We start from the raw sequence: 14,807 nt of genomic DNA on the forward strand, positions 1-14,807 counted from the left end.
GGGTTTGCTATGTTTAGATACTCACTATGTATAAAAATGTATCTCATTTTGTATTTTCTTGATCACTGCTGCAGTCAAACTTTAAAAGTATCAATATATACTTATTAGTAAAATTAGCTTGTGTGTGTGCGTTGCCTTTCGTTTATTTTGATTATTTTTTCTGTTGGAGTGTTCATCCTTTTAATTGACTATTTTTTAATGTGTTGCAAACATTTTTTTTCCTAGTTCATTCTTTGTCTTTTAATTTTTATAATTTCATTAACATGGAAGAGTTTTAACCTCTTACATACCTTCATCTATATATACCTTCATCACTTTGCTTCATAAACTTGGATTGTTCATGAATTTTTTTTTTACTTTAAAAGTGTTTAAAACCTCTGATAAATATGTCTGGTATTTAATTTATAGTCTGAGGTAAAGATCAAATAGGTAATCAAGGCCAGTCGTGGTGGTTCATGCTTGTAATCCCAGCACTTTGGGAGGCCGAGGTGGGCAGATCATGAGGTCAGGAGATCGAGACCATCCTGGCTAACATAGTGAAACCCCGTCTCTACTAAAAATGCAAAAAATTAGCTGGGTGTGGTGGCGGGCGCCTGTAGTCCCAGCTCCTTGGGAGACTGAGGCAGAGAATGGCATGAACCCAGGAGGCAGAGCTTGCAGTGAGCCGAGATTGCACCACTGCACTCCAGCCCGGGTGATAGAGCGAGACTCTGTCTCAAAAAAAAAAAAAAAAAAAGTACTCTATCTTTCTCATAATGATTTGAAATGGCACCATTTACTTAGTTCTTATGAAACTGGTCAATCTATTGAAAACAATAACTGAGGGACTTCTTGATTGAGTGATTTGTATTTCTTATATTTTCTGGCATCCATACTTGGAATAGCAAAAGGCAGTATATCACAGTAACTGCTATTTAAAATTTTTTAAATTGTTGATATTCATGATATTATGATATTCATAGTATTCATAAGATTATATGACTTACTATTGCAAAATCCTGGCTACCTAAACCATATACCCACCATTGCTTATATTCTTGGCATGGATGTACAAAAAAATCTGCATGATTTTTCTCTAATTTCCTGCATTTTTTTTTAACATTCCAGCCTACAAGTCACACTCATAACGTCATCTAGAAAGAAAACATTATTTTGAATTTTTATTGTAAACATAACTTGACATGATTTTTAAATTACGTTGTCCACAAGAGGCAGCACTCTCTTCAGCAGGATACATTATTTGGTTATAAAGTAAAATTCTAAAAATTGTTACGTGTTGAATCAGCCACCAGGGACTCCTTATGTTTCCACAAATGCAATTATCAGTAGCATAAAAATGGAAATTGCCTGTAAGTGTTCAAGCTTCAACAATCTGCCTTTTCCGATGGTGTAGTTACATGGGAGAAGTGAGCCAGAGCTGGGGTGCACAGCACAATACACAGTCTGCTACTTAGCTATCAGGCTCCCTGATTTAACATGCACCTGTCATAGATTACATTTACCATTTTCCAAGTGGTGCCCGTCAAGCTGAGTCCGTGTGGTGTCATCCCACTGTGTTAAAATGTCAAGGGGTTGCTTATCACAAGTGCTTGAGAAAATTTGTTGTTCTAAGAAAAGAAGCCTCACAATGACCTCCTGTCAATACTGTGTCAATGGAATAAATCTCCAGAAAGGGTTTCAATATCTTTCTGTAATCGGTTGAATTGTGACCTGCTCCCAATTCCTATGTCAAGGTCCTAACCCTGAGTATGTAGACGGCGTCTTTACAGAGGTAATCCCTTTAAAATGAGGTCATTAGAATGGACCTTAACTCAATGTCACAGATGTTCTTAAAAAGGGGGAAATTTGAACACAGGCAACACGTAGAGGGAAGATAATGTGAAGAGATGTCATTCTCTACAAGTCAAGGAACACCTGATGGTTGCAGAGTGAAGAGAGGGGCCCATGACAGAGCCTTCCCTAGTGCTTTTAGAGTGACCATGGCTCTGTGGACACCTTGATCTTGGACTTCTAGACTCAAGAACTGTGAGACAATACATTTCTGTTGTTTAAACCATTTGGTGTATGGTGATGATGGCAGCCCTAGCAAACTAATGTACTTTCCTTGCTTATTTTACTTATATTGTACCCTCAAAGCATTCTGCCTATACTTCTAGAAGAGATTTATCACATTTTATTGAACTTTAGTCTTTCCTAATTGTTGGTAAATGGGTAATATGGATATGGGAAAAATTCCAAGTATAGAATAGCACAAAAACAGACTTAGGGTGAAAACAGTCTCCTCAGCTGGTTCCCCAGTGCCCTCTACCCCACCCCTCCAAGCTCCCTTCCAAGAGGCAACCACTGTGACCTGTATCTTATAGTCTTAGTTTCATGATCATCTCCAGTTTACGTCTTTATTTCCTTTCATTAGCCATAGGCCTCTTGGGGAAATGTACCATTCATTCATTCTGTGTAATCTCAGCTCTCCATAAATGTGATTTTACAAGACTGTTTTCTGTGTAGATTCAGGCAGATGGATACATAAAATTCAAGCTAGGTTTAAGGCTACAATTCCTGGTAAAATCCAAACACTTCTGTTATTTAGTCATTTACACCTTGGCGGGTTAAGTGGGACCTGAGAGAAGATTTTGCTCGGGGGTAGAACAAGGAGACAGTAAGGAACCTGGGCAAAGTTGGGGAGATTAAGTGGAAAGAAAGTCATAAAACAGGAAGTAAAAACTTGCTTGATCTGACTTCTCTTTTGCTGTTTTTATAGTTCCCTAGTAATTGACTTGGAATAGAAGTAACCTAGCTCCTGTTTGTTAATCTGAGAGGCAGTCTATTATCTTGGTTATGAGTTTCAATTTGGGGGCCAGACTGCCTGTGTTTGTAATACTAGTTCTACTACTAGTTAGTTACGTGATATTGAACAAGTACTTCCACCTCTCTGTAATGAAGTTCTTCATCTGGGAAATGAAGAAAACAAATAGTATCTTCTTCTTATACTTGTTATAAGGATTAAAAGGGCTAAAGCTCTTAGAACCATGCCTGGCACATAGTAAATGCTGTGTTAGATGTATTACTAATCACCTATAAATTGTCCCACTGTGAGTTTGTTAGTGTATCAATTAGAACGCTTTTCTGGCAGCAAGTTGAAGAAAACCAAACAAAGAGGAGCTCAAATAATAAAGATGTTCATTATTTACCATAACAAGAACTCCAGAGGTGGTTGTCAGGGTCGGTAATTCAGTGGCTGGTTGACACACCAAGGATGAAGGTTCCTTCTTTCTTTAGAACACCAAAGTTTGAGGGATGGGCATCTCAGCGTGTCGGCTTTTGTCCTCAGTCTTCTCTCCTCAGGGTCACAGAATGTCTGTCACTGTTCCAGGAGTCACACATAGACATATTAACATAGAGAGAGAGAGAGAGAGAGAGTTAGAAAAGGGAGTACCACCACCACCACCCGTCTCTTTGAAAGAACAAGTAGAGTGTTTCCAGAAATTGCCAGAAGTTTTCTCATGTTTCATTGGCTAGAATTAGACCACATATCCATGCTTAACGAATTATTGGATGTGCAATAAGAATCCCATGATCATGGCTGGGACCACCTTCCATGAAAGATATGGCCATCCACAGCAGGGCACATAAAACCAGGACTCTGCTAGCCTAGAAAAACAGCAGTGTGTTGGCAACAGGTGTCTCTACCACACTTAGTTTGCCTTTTGATTTCTGGATGGAGTTGCTGAAATTTAAGTTTTCTTACTTGTTTATTTATTCCAGTAAATTATTTTTGTTTTGTTTGGCCTTAATGTGTACCTCCGGCCTCAGATAAATTGTCATGGAAAGTAATACTCTTTGCTATTTCATACGTGTGTGTGTGTGTGTGTTTGAAAGAATGAGAGAGAGAGAGAGAGAGAGAGAGAGAGACTGTTTTTGTGAGAGCCTATTTTTCTCTCCAGTTCCTCTAAGGAAACCACCACTCAATCTTCTTTACCCAACTCTTCACACTTCCTAGGTAATCTCATCAGTGTTCATGGTCTCAACTACTGCCAATAGGATGATTCTCCAATCTCATTGTCCACCTCAGATCTCTTCTGAGCTTTAGATATGCATATTCACCTTCTTGATGGCAGTCTTTATTTGTCTGTCCTATGGGAATCACAAAGAAGTCCAAAACTGAATATTTTCTCCTAAGTTGACATAACTAGCCATCAAGGAGAATAGGGCCTTATGGAGTTCACAGTGGAGTAGCTCCAGTTCACCAGGTCTTGTCTCTGATTGTATGTTTCTGACATGCTTAATTTCTCTGGATCCTGTCCTGCCAACTTGACCAACTTTTCCATTAACTGTCTCAATTTCCAACCCTCCTTCTTTACTTTATGATCCTCAAGTAAGCTGTTTCCTGTTGGACAATGCCTCTTGGGCTATGTCCTGACAAGAATGCATCTTGGCACAGTTGGAGCTCTCCAGCCTGCTCTCTTGTCCCTCGTGAGGTTCCCATGGCCACTCTGGCAAGACATGGCTTTTCTCCAGGCCACGACCAGCTCTTTCCCCCTATTTCAACAATGGAGGGTTACAAGTTTGTCATTAGTACTTAATTCCTCACAATGGACAAGTGGTCTTTCAAATGGGACTGGGGGACAGAAGCTTTGTAATTGGGATGACTCAAATACAATAGAAAGACACTTTAAAGTCAGGTGCAGTGGCATGCACCTGTAGTCCCATCTACTCAGGGGGCTCTGGTGGGAGGATTGTTTGAGTCCAGGAGTTCAAGTCTGAAGTGTACCATGATTGTGCCTATAAGTGGCCACTGCATTGGGCAACACAGGGATTTAAATTGAATTAAATTACAAAGACATTTAAAGATACTATATAATTGTGACTGTTCACTACAAACTGGAATTAAAGAAAACCATGCCACCTCATGCAACCTTGAAAGCAAATTACCAAACTTTGAGAGACTACAAGGCTCTCTCAGGGTAGAAGAGAGGGAGCTTGCACTCTTTTCTCAAGCTCACCAAGCTGCAACCAGATCCCTGGCATAGAGCCCCATTTAGGAAATGCCCCAAGTTCTTCAAGTGAAGAAGTGGGAGTCACATTTCTTCCCAGTGAGTTCACTGGCCCCGAGGGCACCATGGCAGGATGAAGCCTTATTTCTAGAAGAAACTGGCTTTTCTGTGGCAGGTCCAATTAAGCCACCAGCTGTGATCAATTATCTAAAAAACCAATCAGATGCAGGCAGCTGGGTAGTGTGGGGGCTGGACTGGAATCTTCTAGAAAGTTAGACTCTTGGCTGCCTAAAACTTCAATTTCATTTGTATTTATGAAGCCCCTCTTAAAACACAGATGGATCTTATTGAAGATCCTGCATATGAGGGGTGTTAGGACACTGTGGAGGAAGCCAAGTTCAAAGTTTACCGTCTGACAAGTTATTAGAGACATATTAAAAAACCTTGAGTTTTCCTGTTCTATGTCTATATTTTTGTGGGGTGGGGTGGGTAAGGGTTTCTATGGCCCAGGGACCTACATCTACTGTGCTTTTTCCTCATGCAGTAGAAAAATCTTTTCTTAGAAAAATGCATAGATGTTTTTATGCAAGTATCTCTAGGGCTATATAGACTTGAGCTTTGCAGTGTTTTCAAACTGTTTCTCAGAACCACCTAAGTTTGATAGAATTTCTGCAGGGCCTGATTTGGGAGGAAAGGTGTGCCACAGTTGGGATTCTAACTGGTCTTTCCTCCCAGGTATTAAAAAAGTTTTATTTTTAAAGTTTTAAATCAAAGAAGTGAAGGCTTAATTTGGGATATCAGCCAACAATTAGATATTTTGGAAGGATGAGAAACTTTCATGTAACTCTGAAATTTACCGTACGTGTGTTGCTCACTACATGAGGTCCTAACCAAGGTCATAGTTAAGGTTACAGCTGGAAGAAAAGATTGTTCTGCCACCTGATGCCGAAGAAGCTGTTAAGACTAAGATCTTGTGTCAGGAACTTCAAGATAGGCTTCTCTAATTCTTCTTCCATAGAAGTTCTAGAGAAAAAGGTGAAATGCATAAGTCAAATGGTTAAGGAAGCCAAATTAGACATCAAACTGTTCTAAAAGCTTGATATGAATTGTTTTTATAATTGAAGCAGCCTTGTTCTATGTCATGAATGCTGTCTCTCATCACTCAATTTCAGAAAGCAGAAAAATATCATTTTACTGTTTCACTGCTGTTAGGGCATTTGTACCCTGGAACCTATTCATGTTTCCTGTTCTGTCTTATTAATGAGCAATGTCCATTATATACTGCTAAGAGATAAAAAATAGTTGTATCTTAAAATTCGATTTACTATATTGTGATTAATTACTTTTGTCACCAGGAAGCATACGGGAAGTAAAAAATTCAGCGTCTTCTTATTGAGTTCATTTTACGTGCCAGGTACCATGCCTGGCATGGGGGTGGGGATTAAAAAGTGGAGCCAGACCCAGTCCCTGCACAATGGCCCATAGTCTAATGGAAGAGAAAGGACTGAATATAACTCTAAGAAAATTGCAAGTGAGTATAGGAGGTGGGGAGAGCTAAATAATGAATGAGGCTGGGGTAGGTTTTTGAGATGAAGGAGTAGAGAAAGAGAACACTAACTTAAATAAATGAAAAGAGACTGATATCTTAGAGGTAGCCTGGTGAACTTTTGGAACACTAGAGATAAAACAATAATCCTAAACTTTTCTAGAGAAAAAAAGAAAGGCAACTGGAAAGTCCAGGAAGAACTAAATGCCAAATGAGAAAATCAGTTCAACTATGAAGCAAACAAATGTATCAAGATTTTGTGTCACTGAGTGTTTAGTGCTTCATCCTTTAGATATGTGGGATAATATCTCCTTCTTTATAGGTCCAGGCACATTACTTGGCATTATGGTGAATAATCTTTACATTATCTTAATATTGTTAGCACTGTTTGTTGCTGTGACCATCAGAATGAACTAGGTTGGCCGGGCGCGGTGGCTCAAGCCTGTAATCTCAGCACTTTGGGAGGCTGAGACGGGTGGATCACGAGGTCAGGAGATCGAGACCATCCTGGCCAACATGGTGAAACCCCGTGTCTACTAAAAAAATACAAAAAACTAGCCGGGCGAGGTGGCGGGCTCCTGTAGTCCCAGCCACTCGGGAGGCTGAGGCAGGAGAATGGCGTAAACCCGGGAGGCGGAGCTTGCAGTGAGCTGAGATCCGGCCACTGCACTCCAGCCTGGGTGACAGAGCGAGACTCCATCTCAAAAAAAAAAAAAAAAAAAAAAGAAGGAACTAGGTTATGCTGCATATGACCCCAAGTCTTAGTGGCTTCCAACATCAAAAGTTGATTTCTTCCTCACACTAAATGCCCATTATTGGTCAGCTGAAGCCCAGATGTATGTTGTCCTCACTTGGGGGCCCAGGCTTTCACTGGAATGTTGTCAATCTCATGGCAGAGAAAAGAGACATGGTGACCCATGTCTCTTAACACTTCCGTCCAGGAATAACAAACATTGCTTTCACCCACATTTCACTGGCCAAGGCAAGTCACATGGCTACTCTTGAATTCAACGTGGGGTGTGTGTTTACAATCTTAAAATAGGTGGCACCACAGAGATAGAAACAAAATACAAACTCTCACAGGCCACCTTTCTTGTATTCAGCTATTCATATCCTCCTTTTCCCAAAAGCTGAACATACTCATCCTTTCTCCAAGAAAGACAACCAGAAGTCCTAAACAGTCATTTGGACTTCCCCTTTACTTCTAAGGAAAAGGCCAGTATCTTCAGGTGATAGGAGATAGTTTCTGTATCAGGTGTGGATAAAGCTTTTCTTGATCCAAAGCTTCAGAAAGAAAAGGAGAAGCCATCTGCCTCTCACAAATCCAATATATAGTGATCCCCCCAGGAGGATATTATCTAAGAGAAGGAAGGATTCCTTGATTAGGACATGGTTCTGTTCCCTGGGTGTAGCTCCTAGACATTTTCTCCCTTAGCCCTTTACTCTATCCTATGGGAAGTCTTACTTTTACATTATTGTCTTTGGCTACATATCAAGAAAGAATTATAGAATATGATCTCCTTGGGGTCTAGAGAAATTTCTCCTCCTGCTTTCAGCTCAAGCAGGAAGGATGGGGAAGAAGAAAGTGTCGCTTTTTTGTTTGTTTATTTTGTTTGTTTGTTTGTTTGTTTTTGAGACGGAGTCTTGCTCTGTCACCCAGGCTGGAGTGCACTGGCACAATCTCGGCTCACTGCAAGCTCTGCCTCCTGGGTTCACACCATTCTCCTGCCTCAGCCTCCCAAGTAGTTAGGACTACAGGCGCCCTCCACCACGTCTGGCTAATTTTTTGTATTTTTAGTAGAGACGGGGTTTCACCATATTAGCCAGGATGATCTTGATCTCCTGACCTCGTGATCCACCTGCCTCACCCTCCCAAAGTGCTGGGATTACAGGCATGAACCACTGCGCCCCACCGCAAGTGTCGTTTTTTAAGTCTTAAACAATGTTTTAAAATTTAGGCTAGTAGTTTTATTCATAGTACAATGCTTTAAAAAACTTAACTTCATATCTACTTGATTCTTGTCAAAGAATTTCTATTCTGTTTTGAAATATGCCTCTCTAGACATGTTTAATTGCTAGTACCTTGCATCTATCAGACTTTCCAAGGAGACCAACACCCTTAATCTCTTCTCCCTGAGTCATTTTGTCTAAAGGGATTTACTGAATGCTGTCTTACTAGGTTGAAAAGTTCCAATAAATGGCATGCAGAAACTCCTTCATTTCATCCTTGCCATGAGGCTGAATTTTAGTAGAACTTTGGTGTTCAAAGACATATCCATATTCCTCCCACACAGAAGAAAACCAGAACATTTTATAATTAGGAACATAATCTGTCATAATTTCTCTTAATTTTAGAGTCAACATATAGAAAAAGCACAGAAGACAACTGCAGTTATGCTGTAGAATTGGAGCACTAAAAACATTAATCATATGAAAAGAAGAACATAGCTGACAAAGGTAGGAAGATATAAGTGGTGTGTGCAAACTACTTTCTTAAATAGAAATCTTGCCCCATACCTCTGGCTCATCAGGCTTTATCCTGTACTCATGGTGATTATATAACTTATCATCTGAACCAGGACACTCTTGAGAGCTGGTGCTATTAATAATTACTTCAGGAAAACGAATAAAAACAGAGACTGTCCTATTCAAATCAGGATGTATAATTCCTTACCTGAACTGCCCACTCAGCTCACGATCCCAATTACAGATATTGCTGGAATAGTGTGACTTTTCAGTTGTAGAAAAAGACGCTCCTCGTGTCAATCATAATTTGGCAGCATGTAAGTGAACAGTTGCCAGTACGATTGTTTGCCAGGACCCATGGTTGAAACCACTTCTTTTTTTTGACTATTGTTGCTGGCACCTAGATACCACTGCCAACTCTGCTAACTTTCCTTTTGGCTTTTATGACTGGGAGTCTGCAATTGTGGAAGAATGAACTTCGAATGATGTGATTCTGGATGAGGACTTGGAATGAGAGAATCACAAGTTAATTGTGCCAGAGAAGCTTTCATTCATTCAACAAATATTTATTAAGCATGTTTTACATGCCAGGAACTTTACAAGAAACTTGGGCTACTTGGCGACTTTACTCCAGGAGTGGGTTCAGACTCCTGATGGATGAGCTCCAGGTCCTCCCTAACAAGACTGCCGACTTCCTGAGGGCACAGCCCACCCCCTCATGCTTTGAGTTTCTCATGTAACCCATCATAGAAAGTGGAAGAGGCTTCAGAATATTTGTCCCTATGAGATAGAATCATATTCTATTTAGCTTGGGACATGGCAGGTATTCAGTTGTTAAATAAAAAATAGTTATTGAGTAATTTATTTATTAAGTTCCATTCCTTTGGTTAAACAAAATCTGGTACCGCACCAAAAGCAAAACACTCAACTGTTTGAGGAAGTCCAGTTTAGTTTGTTTCAGAAGTATTTTTGCCAGAATACTGAAATTCTTTCATGAAGCAACACTATCTTGCTCTTCTAAGAATTAGTGAGTGACCTTACAACATGAGATGAGGGTGAAGTGTTTTTTTCTTTAAGGCATCTTTAGCGCAGCCTTATTCAAAATGAAGCATATTCTGAGAGTTTCTCTTAGTCTTTTGAGATGTTGGTTGAAAATCCATCATGACTTCATTTGAAGTATTTATGAAATTGTCAGCTTGGGAAACACATCTGCTCATTTTTTTCACTGTGAAATTACTTCACTTAACAGAGGGTTGCAAATTTGGCGGTCCTGTCATGATTTAAATGGCCGGCACCTCATTAGTGTTGCCAGCATGTATTTAATAAAATCAAATCAGAATAGCATTTAATTTAGTTTTAATAGGATAGTTAATGTGTGTTAACGAAATATCAATTGATTATTAAAATAGAGAGTGCTGAGGTGTAACAGATATGTGAGATATAAATCTTGTTGCTATGCCATTAATTCAGAATTACATAAGCAATACATGTCTAATTAGATTCTTAGCAGTGATGAGTTGTAAGCATTTATTGAGATTCGATAAGATCGATGTTATAGACTTGTGCTAAGGACCACAGCTTAATTAAGAAAAGAGGAACAAACCTTCGTTCCCATTTTCGCCAGTCTTTGCCATTTTCTATTTCATATACTATTAAGCTGGAGGAGTGGTGGCGGAGAGAGGGGTATGTGATCCAAGTACGGTACCTCAGGTAATCCCACAATGGTCAATAACAAGAGTACAGGGCTGATTATTCTCTGATGAGCTTGGATTTGGGGCCTTTGGATAAGGAACTCACTGATATCTTTTCTTTTTTATTTTTCTTTTTTTGAGACAGAGTCTTGCTCTGTCACTCAGGCTGGATGGAGTGCAATGGCGTGATCTTGGCTTACTGCACCTCCACCTCCTGAGTTCAAGTGATTCTCCTGCTGCAGCCTCCCAGGTAGCTGGACCACGGGCATGCGCCACCACTCCTGGCTAATTTTTGTATTTTTAGTAGAAATGGGGTTTCACCATGTTGGCCAGGCTGGTCTCCAACTCCTGACTTCAGGTGATTGACCTGCCTTGGCCTCCCAAAATGCTGGGATTACAGGCATGAGCCACTGCGCTCAGCCAGGGACCCACTGATTCCTAATATCCTTTTCCTATAGAGAATTTTGGAGATTCAGCACGACATGGCAATATAGTCAGACCATTTCAGTAGCACAAGGTAAAAAGTGACCCAGAACCAAATGGAATAAGAACAGGTCACTTACGTACTGTGATTTTAGGAGTTCTAGCTACCCCCAAATTATCTCTCCTACTTCTCTCTCATACCACTTGGAAATCATTCAATTATTCCTTTGAGCTCAAGGTATTATTACCTCTTGATTCCTGGATTATACAAGATAGCCATAAAGTCTGGAAACAGGTAATTTTATAAGATAAATGGATAATTGATATAAAAAAGATATGACATGTTCAATGACATTACATGATAACACTCATTGTGTTGTCCCTTGGTAAAAATACATAGCTCAATATGCTGTGCAGAATGGCAAGTATTGCATTTCATTGACACAGTATTTCATCATCCCCCATACATGTGTATGTGATGTGTTGCCTTACTTGTGTCTCTGATTTTCAATGAAGAAAACTGCATCATTAGCATACTCCAGAAGAAGTAATCAAGTGGGTTTAATCTGTAAGAAATGATTTATCTGTGCCACCAGATCTTATGGCTACTCTGTATTTTAGGCTCATATCTGTCAGTTCTCTAATATCATTTGGAAAATTACTCAAACTATTTACTTGTCATATGTCATGGAGATACTTTGACTTTGGAATTAAACACATGATTTTGAGGTTTGTGTTTTGTTCCTAACTGTATGGACTTCTGCAACTTACTTAACTTCTCTGGGCATAATGATACTGAGTCCATGGTGTTATTGGGGGAGTTAAATTATATTTAAATGAGATCAGGTATTAAAAATGCCCAGCACAATATCTCCTACATTTTTCTGGATAAAATAGATATTGGTGTCATTTATTCTTCCCTGTTCTCTTCTACCCCTTTCTCTACCTCTTATGTTATTTCATTACCTTTAATGTACGAACATTACCCACTCTCTTTTCTTTTGGAGGGGGCAGATGGAATGCTGATTCTTAGATGGGTGTGTGGCTTAGTTGCTGGAAACCTGAGGGAGGAAGTGGAGGAAGGGCAAAGAACCACAAAAGAGAAGGTGGTAGAATACTAACAACAAAATTTCTTGCTGCTCACATTTTTGCCACAGGCCAATCCCGGCCTAACTCAGCATCAAAAGCAACCCCAGCTATAGCTGTTGCAGGCACCAGGTTGCTCTGTTAGAGAGGTTAAATACCTTAGAGCAGTTCCTTTCTCTACTGGAGCTCCCCTGGGGCAAGGCCACTGCCTACCTCAGCTGTGTATTCCTAGACTAGGCAGTTCTGAAAGGAGACATCCCAATCTGCATGGGTGTAAACACTGTTTCTGGCTTATAAGTTTTTTGTGCATCATTAATTTATTCGCTCAGTTATTCATTTGCAAACATCCCCTGGAAGTGTCCCCTAGTTCCATGACCTCTGCAAATCTCTGTGGATAGAAAGATGATTCAGAGAGGTTCACAGTTAAACGCAGATGCCTGCTTGCATTGACTTTTTATACTTGGAAAACCTGTACCTGTTACAATAGGAACCTTCCAAAGAAAGGAAATCATTAAAAATCATTCAAATTTCCATCTACAAGGTCAAGCAGTAAATAAGAAATTTGACTTTTTTCCTAGAAAACTCAATATCAGAAATTATGGGCTTATATTTCCCCTATTTATTACTTTCCTTGTTAGTAAGACGGGTACAGGAATCTGACTGTGGGAAAGGGTCTAATAATCTAGGCTCCTTTCTTTGCTGTTATATTGGTGTTTTCCTCTATTATTTGTAATCTCCACCAAAAGTTAAATAAAAGAAGAAAGATTAATTAGGCAGGTTTTATTTTATATCTTCTATCAAAAAGCAACTATTTTCCAAGTCTCCTACTATGTACTCAATATTCTAAGCTCTGTAGGAGATAGAAAAAGACACAGGAAATATTCCGTCTTCATGGAGCTTTCTCAGTCCAACTAGGGAAACAAAACTCACTTATTTGAAAAAATGGAAACGAATTGCAGACTCGACTTTGTGGTCTAGTTAATATGAGATCAGAGATGAAAAGAATCACAGTGCACTACATTCTCCAGACAACAGATTGAAAGAAGGAAAAGAAAGAGGAAATAGCTAATTTCTAGGAGTATCCTATTCCATTTTTAAAAATGTAATCATTCGGCCGGGCGCGGTGGCTCAAGCCTGTAATCCCAGCACTTTGGGAGGCCGAGACGGGCGGATCACGAGGTCAGGAGATCGAGACCATCCTGGCTAACACGGTGAAACCCCGTCTCTACTAAAAAATACAAAAAACTAGCCGGGCGAGGTGGCGGGCGCCTGTAGTCCCAGCTACTCGGAGGCTGAGGCAGGAGAATGGCATAAACCCGGGAGGCGGAGCTTGCAGTGAGCTGAGAACCGGCCACTGCACTCCAGCCCGGGCGACAGAGCGAGACTCCGTCTCAAAAAAAAAAAAAAAAAATGTAATCATTCAATTCAGTTTCTGGGGCAAGTCTTATCCTCATTTTATCTGTGTAAAAGCTAAGACACAGAAAGTACCTAGCCGTATTTCTTTACCTCTCTACAGTTGCATAGCAATTAGGTGTTGAAGTTGAATTTTATTCCAAGACTAGTTGATGTCAGAGTTCTTTCCCATAGATAATATTGAGGCACCAATGGGTCTTGAGCCAGGTCTTGCCAGATGATATACAGGTATAGAGGAAGACCTGGATACCAGAAGGAGCAAACCCTTCAAGAAGCTCTGTGCATTTGGAGGGTAGTGAGGAGTCTAATGAGATCAAAGTGGGCTGGGGATAGTGGGAGACAATATTTTCCTTTAAATTAACTGTATTCTTTGACTTTGTTTTCAGTAGAATGATTGATATTGAATGAATAATGTTTAAGTTAAGCAATAAAAAATAAGTTTCAAACTCTTCAAGGATTTTTACAATAAAGATCTAAAATGTAGTTATCTTTTTTCTACAGTGTATTTGTGTACAGGAAAAATAAATAAATTTCGATTGCTACTCAACTTGGAGCATACAGTACTATGCAGCATGGCTCAAGTGAGTAGTTTAATTGAATACTGTATCAGTCTGTTCTTATGCTGCTAATAAAGACATAACTGAGACCTGGTAACTTATAAAGGAAAGAGGTGTAATTGAGTCACAGTTCCACATGGTTGGGGAAGCTTCACAATCATGATGGAAGGCAAAGAAGGAGCAAAGTCACGTCTTACATGGTGGCAGGCAAGAGAGCATGTGCAGGGGAACTCCCCTTTATAAAACCATCAGATATCATGAGACTTATTCAGTATCATGAGAAGAGCATGGGAAAAACCCACCCCCATGTTTCAATTACCTGCCACTGGGTCCTCCCATGCCATGTGGGGATTATTACAATTCAAAGTGAAATTTGGGTGGGGACACAGAGCGAAACCATATCACATACTAAGACCTGCAGTTTGGAATATTTTGTTATTTATGTGATTCATGAGCAAACAGATGCTTTCTGGGATCTGTGGATCTTTGAAAGCAAAGGAGTAGTTTGACAGCCCACCATGACGATATATAAATTGTGAGCCTCCATACACCTAGTGACCTCAAAATACATAAAACAAAATTTGAAAGAATCACAAAGAGAAACTAATTCAGAATCATAGTGAGAGATGTTAAT

The sequence above is a fragment of the Rhinopithecus roxellana genome, chromosome 11, assembly GCF_007565055.1.
Source record: "Rhinopithecus roxellana isolate Shanxi Qingling chromosome 11, ASM756505v1, whole genome shotgun sequence".
Taxonomy (NCBI): Eukaryota; Metazoa; Chordata; class Mammalia; order Primates; family Cercopithecidae; genus Rhinopithecus; species Rhinopithecus roxellana.